This window comes from Gallus gallus, chromosome Z (genome assembly GCF_016699485.2).
Source record: "Gallus gallus isolate bGalGal1 chromosome Z, bGalGal1.mat.broiler.GRCg7b, whole genome shotgun sequence".
NCBI classification, from domain to species: domain Eukaryota; kingdom Metazoa; phylum Chordata; class Aves; order Galliformes; family Phasianidae; genus Gallus; species Gallus gallus.
Genome location: NC_052572.1, coordinates 77999781 through 78008334, shown reverse-complemented (window position 1 = coordinate 78008334; position 8554 = coordinate 77999781). Strand labels below are relative to the sequence as shown.

The 8554-nt window shown below is 49.9% G+C and overlaps 1 long non-coding RNA gene across 1 annotated transcript; it reads right to left on the bottom strand.

The window, feature by feature from the left end:
- Window positions 1-7805: 7805 nt before the first annotated feature.
- Window positions 7806-8200, bottom strand: LOC121108423. Its single transcript, XR_005842929.1, has 3 exons — window positions 8147-8200; window positions 7945-8046; window positions 7806-7865 (listed from the first exon to the last, which is right to left on the bottom strand). It is a non-coding gene; the product is annotated as an uncharacterized LOC121108423 (long non-coding RNA).
- Between the last annotated feature and the right edge of the window lie 354 nt (window positions 8201-8554).

Here is an 8554-nt window from a genome sequence, read left to right as displayed (position 1 = left end):
CACACTAGGGTCCTTCTTTGCACCCAAGGGTGGCTTAGAGCAGCCATCTCTTTCACCTGGATGGAAATAAAGGAAGAGAAACACAGCACTACTACCAGACTGCTTTGCCAATTTCTTTCCCGAGCGCATTTTTGCCTTTTGGCTTCCATGACGACCTCATTTCCTCCTCCTTTTCTTTGGGGGGAAGCTGCCCCCAGTGCCTGAGCTTCACAAGACAGCATGAAACATGACACTAAGACAAACGCTTGCCCTGGGTGCAGGGTGGCTGTGCTTTGCCAGGCATATACAGGAGGGTAGGGCTAGGAAGCACCACGTGGCGGCCCCAGGGCAAGTCTGCATTCACTCACTGTGGCGACAGCTGCTGCCTCACCGCCAGAACGTATCCGAGGGTACAGATGGACGCAGGCACTCCTGCTCCTTCTGCAAAGCCCTCCTCTGCACAGCCTGTTAGCTGCTGCTCACTGCTACGCCAACCAGGCTCCCCTTCACAGCAGCCTTGGGATAAACCAAGGAAACCAACAGAATCTACTGCTGCTGAATCCACCAGCTCTTTCTTCTACCAACCATGGGGCAAATGCCGTGGGACAGAACACAAGGGGGGAAAGCACTTCTGTTCACACACCTACAAAGCAGGCAAAGCAGCGCCACGCCCAAGCTGAGCACCAAAACCTCCCCAGCACCCCTGGCCAATGCTGCCAGGGAAATGTGCCGTCTGCAGCTCCACGGGAGCCCGATGTGGCTCGCTGCGTGGACACTGGGGGGCTGTCTTAGTGGGATGCATTTTTCTTCTGGGGGTCTGCTATGATGCTATGATTGGCTTTGACAAGGAAAACCACGCTGGTAACACTCTGATGTTTACACCTTCTGATAAGCAGTGTTGTAGAGAGAGAGCACCAAGGCTGTTCTCAGGAAAGGGCACAAGAAGCTGGGAGGAAACAGAATTAGGACAGCTGACGTCAACTGGCCAAAAGGATACTGCATACCAGATGACATCAAGTGGAAAGAGGTTGCAACACGATGAGAGTTCATCTTGCTTTCTTCTTCTGATTGGCCATTGCTTGGGAGGTGCTGAGCCACTGCTTCTACATCACTCGATAGATACATTCGTATAGATTCATATAGAGGTAGACAGATATAGACAGACAGACAGACAGACAGACAGACAGATAGATCGATATTCATTACTTCTGTCCTTTTCTCTACCTTCGAAAAGAGATTTCTCTCAACACATGAGTTCTACCTTCCCTTTGCTCCCCCACAGTTCTCTCCCCCATCTCACTGGAAAGTGGGATGGGAGGGAAACATGAAGTGCGCTGGGGTCAGGGGGAAATTAAAATGATCTAAAGGTACACAAGCCCACTCTTTCATTTTCTAGAAGACAACCTATGCTGTCAATGAAACATGGCCCTCGCTAGGAACATTTGCAAGGATGCTTTCAGTGACTGAGGGCATCGCACGCCATGAACATCACCCTGCTGACACAAGGGCACTGCAAACACAGCAGCAACTCCTGGCACCGATACCTCCGGGTACAACAAGCACAGGGCATTGGGTTGCTTTGGATGCAGTTTGAGCGCTGAGGTCTTGCAGAGCGCATCATGTCCTGCACCAGGCAGCGCATCTCTCATCTCTCCAAACTTTGGAGCTTTGAAGCTGCACATTGTTTCTTGGGAATTTGTCACACACAACTCCAGAGCACTTCCAGCTCTTCCCTGGCAATTCACGGCTTGCACAGTGCCAAACGCAACCAAGAAAAAAAGGCAAGAAAGAAGCAAAGGCCATGGCTATGCACACAAGCGGCCAGGAAGGGTTCAGCTCCAGAAGGAAACCTGCACAAGTCAGCTCAACAGATTCCAAGGAATTCATTGACATCTGACACAATTTGCAACGCCAGAAGCACTGCCACGCAAACAGCACCGTATTGGGAAAGCAGCACGTCCAAATCAGCCCCCTTGCCCTGCTCTACCCGCTCATCCCAACAGAGAAATCAAACACCAAACTCTCTTGCTTTGGCTCACGGCAGCCATCAAGCTCATGCTTTAGTGACACAGAGAACTCCATCTCCACCTACTGTGTGTTTCGCTAACCACAAGCTCAGCTGGGAGCTGTCGCTCAGCCTGACACCACAGGCCGAAAAGAAACGTACATAAGCAGATGCTCTTATCCACACGTGCAAATCTGGGGGCGAGGAATAAAAGGCTCCTTGGGCCATGGGCAAAGTAGGGAGCAGATGATAGGCAGGAAACAGGAAGGAGCTCAAGACCAGCTCTCCTACACCAAAGACAGGGAGAGCTGAGTCAGCACCACGGGAGGACTTAGGACACAGCTTGAGAGCTTACAGAGACCTGAGGTTGCCAAAGGAGGCCGCCAGGGTAACTCTCACCAGTCTTTTGCAGGGCTCTCACGGATGCTTGCGATGCTGACTTCCACTGCCTATGGCATTGGTAGAAAGCCCAGGTGACAAATGCTCACTCTGTCTGGGTAACGCTTCCATGCTTCCATGGTTATCACTGAAACAAAAGGAAAAAAATGAAAAGCATGCAACCCTATGAAATTTGCCTCTCTATTGCTGCTGTCAGCGTGACATTCAAGTCTGTCTTCCACACAGCTTCATCTGAGTGCCAAAAAGAAACACATACAGAGATGCTTAGAAGATTCTTTGTGCAGATACAAGTGCAGGGTGCATGCCTATTCTCTACAGCAAGAAACATTAATTTCTCAAGCAGTAGAATGCAGTAGTATCTTTTTTTGGTAACAGCGAGATAGTAGTGGGAGTTCTAGGTTGTGTGATGGTTATCACCATCTGCTGAGTGTTCCGTACCGTGGATCTAATCATTTCAGGTCCAGCTGACTTTCCGAGGTCAGAAGAGCCCGTGTAGGGGGAGGGTCACAGCCCTGCTGGACCGAAAGCACTGTGCCAACTGCAGGGAAATGAGACAGCGGTGCAGAAATCCAACCGTCTCTGATTGCAAAAGCTGAAGAATGGCAACCTGGGAAGTTATTCCTAGCAAATCCACCGGTGAAATCGCAGCTAGGAGAGCAGGAGAAAGAGGTTTCATTTCCGGTGGGCACGGGTGCCTCTTACCGCCCGGAGATGATTTTGCAACACAAGTCGGAGCTACTGCCCAACAAGAAAAGGCTTCCCTTTTGGGATCAGTTCAAGAGAGGCTGAGAAAATAAGGAGGAATACATACATGCCTGTAGATGCCAGGTTCTCCAAAACCGTTCCTCTGGCAAGACTGATCAGAACAAATGGATGCAGAGAGTCAATTCAATAACACTGGAGCTAAGGGTCAAACAAGATGAACTGATTGAAAACAGTAAGTCTGGCTTACATACAAACTGGGACAAACAGTGGTGTACCCCCAGAAGTTACAGAAATCTTCACTAAGGTATGCTTAGCCGTGTGGCTATCAGGGATGCCTGGTAGAGCCAAAAAGTAGCCCTAAGTTCAAAGCAAGATCTAGGGGTAGCCCACTCAGGGTTAAGCAGTGCCCTTTGAGGATATGCAACGGGAGAAGGAGAAAAGAAACCATAGATAACTTGTGGATTTCGGATTACTAATTGAATGTGAATCCATATACAATTCTCCAATCTCTCTGATGAATCCATATGATCCATACACTTCAGTAACTAAGTTAGGGAATGAGTAGGTGGAGTTTGCCTTCTGGATGTGAAGGATGCCTTTTCTGCCTGGTTTGGCCATAGGAAGCCTAAGGTGATTTGCCATTGAATAGGAGAGCCCCAGTTCGCGACAAAAAAGACTCCATTCACCTGGACAGTGTTAGCCAGGGCTGTGAGAACAGCCCAAGGATTTTGGAGAACTGCTCAACTCGGGAGCCTGAGATTTGGGTTCCTCCATCCCACGGCGGAACTTGACTGCAGCATGTGGATGCCACAGAAACAAAGAGGGCTGTGTGCAATGGACTGCAAATGTGCTGAATTTCTTGGTTTCAGTGATGATCGACTTTCACAACAGAAGGCACCAAGAACTCAACGGCAAGGGACCTATCTGGGATAGGAGATTACAGCTGGACTTGGAACCTCAAGGACTGCCAGGAAAGAAGCCATCTGCCAAAGCCCTGAGCCACAAAGTGCCGAGGAACTCCGTACATTCTCAGGAATGACAGCAGGGTGCCAACCGTGGATACACGGCTACGGACTGGTGGTAAAGCCCCTTCAGGAAGTGAGGAAGAGTGGTTGACGGCGGTGGCTGCACCAGTGCTCAAGATTCAAGAACCTGGGACATCTACGCTAGGCCAAAGAAGAACAGTTGGAATATCTCATACAGTGTCTATACTGTTTTGGAGGTAAAAGGGGGGCATTGGCTCTCACCCCCAGGAGTTCCTGAAATACCAGGCCATCCTGGTACAGCAGGATGATGCAGAAATAACTGCAACTCATATTGTCAACCCAGCATCTCTCCTTTGCAGAACTCCCAGAGAACAAGCATTTCAGGACTGCTTGGAAACAACTGAAGCTACGCACTGTTACCAGTCGGACCTGAAAGACGAATCCTTAGAAGATGCAGAAGACACCTGGCTTACTGATGCAAGCAGGTTGGTGAGACAAGGAAACCGTAAGGCAGGATATGCAGGAACTGCTACTGACAAGGTCACCGAAACACAACCATGACCTGGGGGGACTGTCTCTAGGAAGCCTGAAATAACTGCCTTGACAAGAGCCTGACATAGCATCTGTCCATATAATTACGCAGTTGGGATGCTGCATGCTCACAGGACCAGCTGAAGAGAGCAAGGATTGCTCACACACAAGGATGTAAATCAACAAAGAGTGTGGCTACCATCCATTGTCAAGGACATCAGAAAGGGAACACCGTACCGGAAACTGGAGAGAAGATGGTGGATCAGGGGGCAGAGCAGGTCGTTGAAGAGGGCTTTAATTCCAGACCGTAATCAGAGGTTACAAAGCACGATCCTAGTACCAGCAAAGGGATACAAGTGGGCCTATTGGGAAAGGGAACCTTCCAGGGCAACAGTGACAAAGTGACTTCCTGAAACCCCCAAGAAAAGGGCGGGATCGCTGGATGTTGGCACTAACTGATACCTATTGGGGATGGCCAGAGGTATTTCCCTGGAGGACTCCTAAGGCTGGGGAAGTAACGAAAATGCTGTTACATGCTGTTAATTCCAAGGTTCGGGGCTCCTGTAGCAATCTCAGCAGAGCGAGGCCCACATTTTTGCCAAGGTGGTCCAACAAAGAAGCACATGACTGGGAACTGATTGACTGGAGTACTGACGCTCCAGTGTACCATGTATTGCCAGGCGACCATGGTTATGTTCAATCTCCCTCTGATGTACCTCTGGAACCAAAGTGGGAAGGACCCTACCAACTTCTCCTGACCACCCACACCACGGCCAAGGTAGAGGGGCTTACACCGTGGATACATCATACCTGCCTGAAGAGAGCACCAGGACCACAGTGGACAGCACAAGAGAAAGGACCACTGAAAATCAGGATCCGAAAGCACAGAGAAGAGTTTGAGAATGGTCAGTATGAGGGGGGTAGTAGTCACAGCTTGGCAAGAGAAGAGTTACTTCCGAAGAACTGAGAAAATGGGCCAGGCTCTCAACAAATCTTGTTGGATATGCAATGCCCTCCCTAGAGGGGAGGGAAAGGTGCCCCTTTATGGGATAGTGGCACTACATTGGACCCTTCCAGGTTGGCTAGAGCACGGAAAGTGTAAGTTTGGGATAGAAGACAAGCCACAAAAGGGACCTACATTGCATTGACTAGTTACTAACTCTACTAGGTCTATCTCTGCAGACAGAAAAACTGACGGTAAAGGTGGGGTGGGGGTTGGCTGACAGGACTTGACAGGCATAGGGTGTAGTTGGGGGTGGAACCAAAGTGTGGGGTGTGATCCTAGAATCGATAAGGAGTCACACTGGCTCTCAGAGAAGAACATACTCGGAATTGTAGGGATGGGAGCATCGTTCACTCTTCAGGAAAAGATGGCCAGGCCATGTCAGTTACCTCATGGATACCACATAGTGATTACGTGGGGACGCTCAGGCACGGAATGCAGTACCTTTAAATTGGACATGGACTTGCACTACAGGATACTTAATAGCCCAGACCACAGTGCATGAGGAGATCCCTCGGGGACTCCTGAGGACCCCTGGGATTCAAACGAAGCGTACATACAACCCCCTAGCTATATAGAACAAGGGATACCACTGCTTTCCAAGAGCCCTTATCCCGGCCCTAGGAGTTGCCCAGCTAGAAAAAGCTAGAGTCAATATCTCTGCAACTCTGGAAATCATAGAGAATGGCACAACGGATGCATTACGAGCAATCCAAGAAGAAGTATCCCCTTCATCCAAAGCAGTGCTCCAGAATAGGATGGCACTAGACCGATTAACAGCCAAGGAAGGAGGGGTATGCACAGTAATAAGTCAGAGTCGCTGTGCTTACAGCAAGAAGGATTTAAGAATCGAGAGAGATTGATGGAAAGTTTGGGAACAGACCAAAGTCCTGCATAGGACAAGTCAGGATGACCCCAGCTGGGAAGGAGATTTAAGGAACTTGCATACTAGCTGGCTACTGAGTCTAGGATGGTTAAAGCAGCTCTTCCTAGTTTGCATCCTCTAGGTGCTGTTGGGAGGTTTTACCTGTGTCATGATGAGATGCTCTGCCTGCCTGTGCCGGAGTACTAGAAAGAAAAAGGAGATATGGAAGAGACATGCGTTGAGGCCAAAGGTGGGAAGTAGGGCCTATTTTGGGACACGTAGAACAGAATCAAAATGATCTAGCAGGTAGAAGCCCTGCTAGACTATAGAAAAGGGGGGAACTGAAGAGTGAGAACAGGAGCCTGCAGTTAGAGAGAGAAGGGCCTCACAGCAAGAAAAGGGAGAGTAGCTGCACAAAGTAGAAATAAGAGGCAAACAAAGGGAGTTTAGATAGAGAGTGTTAGAAAACAAGGGATTGCAAGCACTTTCACAGACACTAGGTCAGGAATAACAGGGAGGATGAAGGCCATCGAGATAAGGGCTGGAGAGCAGCTCGAAAACACGTGGCAGGGAGCTGATTAGATGTCTACAGGGCAACTTAGTGTGAATGTTAGGTGGAGCGATCCCCCTTGCACCAGGGAGTACGCGCGTCACCAAGAAACACATACCTGCTCTATATCCTTACCGACTATACGGTCTGATTGACGCACGTCAAGCCCAGAAGAGTACCTCTCTCACCTTGGGCACAGCTCACCAACCAAGAGCCAGGCCTTGCCAACTTGGTTGATCTGCAAAGGCGGGAGGGGGCCGCACATCACACCAGAAGTATCCATTTCACTTGCAGCTCCATGGAGAGAACAACACCAACTAACAGGCCTGAATGAATTCGCTCACAAGATGAACAATGAGATTGTTCTTCATTAAAAAGCACACAGAGATTCCTAAACCAAAAAGAGAAGGGCAGCACGTCAGATCGGCCAAACAGATTCCTGTTCGTACGCCTCATCCTCTTACCCCAGCTTGCCTCACCTCATCCCCTTCCCCTACTCCTCCATGATGCCCACTGGCTTCAAGTCAGGTCGCAAACACATAGGACTCCTTCCACACGACTCCAGCAGAAAGGATGTCACACTTGTTCCATATACTCAAACGAACCAAGCAGTGCTATCACACTCACTTAACACACGCAGAAGCAGCCAAACCCTGAGCACGTACATCCCCTCCTGCACTACTGGAGCCCACAGCTCACCTTCACGCCTCCGGGGATTTCTGCTCTTCTACACTGACGCAGCCTCGCTACAGCTCCATGGGCGTCACACAAGGCCTGCAGGACCTCTTGCTCCGCAAACCCCGTCTGCAGGCATTGCTTCATGAGGTTCACCACCTGCCCTCCTGAGCAAAAACAAGCACTGAGAACGACAGCAAAGCACACTGGATTCCACCTGGCCTGGTCCCCAAGCCTCAGGCATACCCTGCTACGCAGACTCATCCCCAGAGCCTGGCTGGACAGCAGCACATGCATCATTCCTCAAACGCCCCAGCCAAGCAGCAGGGGATCAAAGTGTTGCGACAGCTGAAAGAAAAATGCTCGGGGACATTCCTGCCAGCACTGAACGTGAACAGATCTACCACTGAGCAACAGGACGTGGGACAAACAGCAGAAAACAACCAACCTGCACAACTAACTCGTTTCCGCTTGGTCCAGATGTCTGTATGCTCCCTCCCACGGCTCAGGCCAAGCTTGCTGAGCTGCTCCTCTTTTGTGCAGGATGACAACGGTGCCCATGGCATGTGGTGGCTATGCACAGCATGCCCTCTACTTGCTTTTCCTCTCTCCGTCTTCCATCACCAAACAGCACCTCCAATCTCTCCCGGCTAAAAAATCACTTGGGCAAAAAAAGAACTGGCAACCTTACTTTTAAAATTACTACTTGATGCTTTAAAGCGGAAGCTCACCTAGCAAGGACACCTACCTTACACAAGCTCAACCTACACGGAAAAGTTATTCCTCTGCGTCTGCACACTTGGCATGCATTTTCAGCTGCAATAGTCTGCCCAGCTCTCAGCACAGCTTTACCATC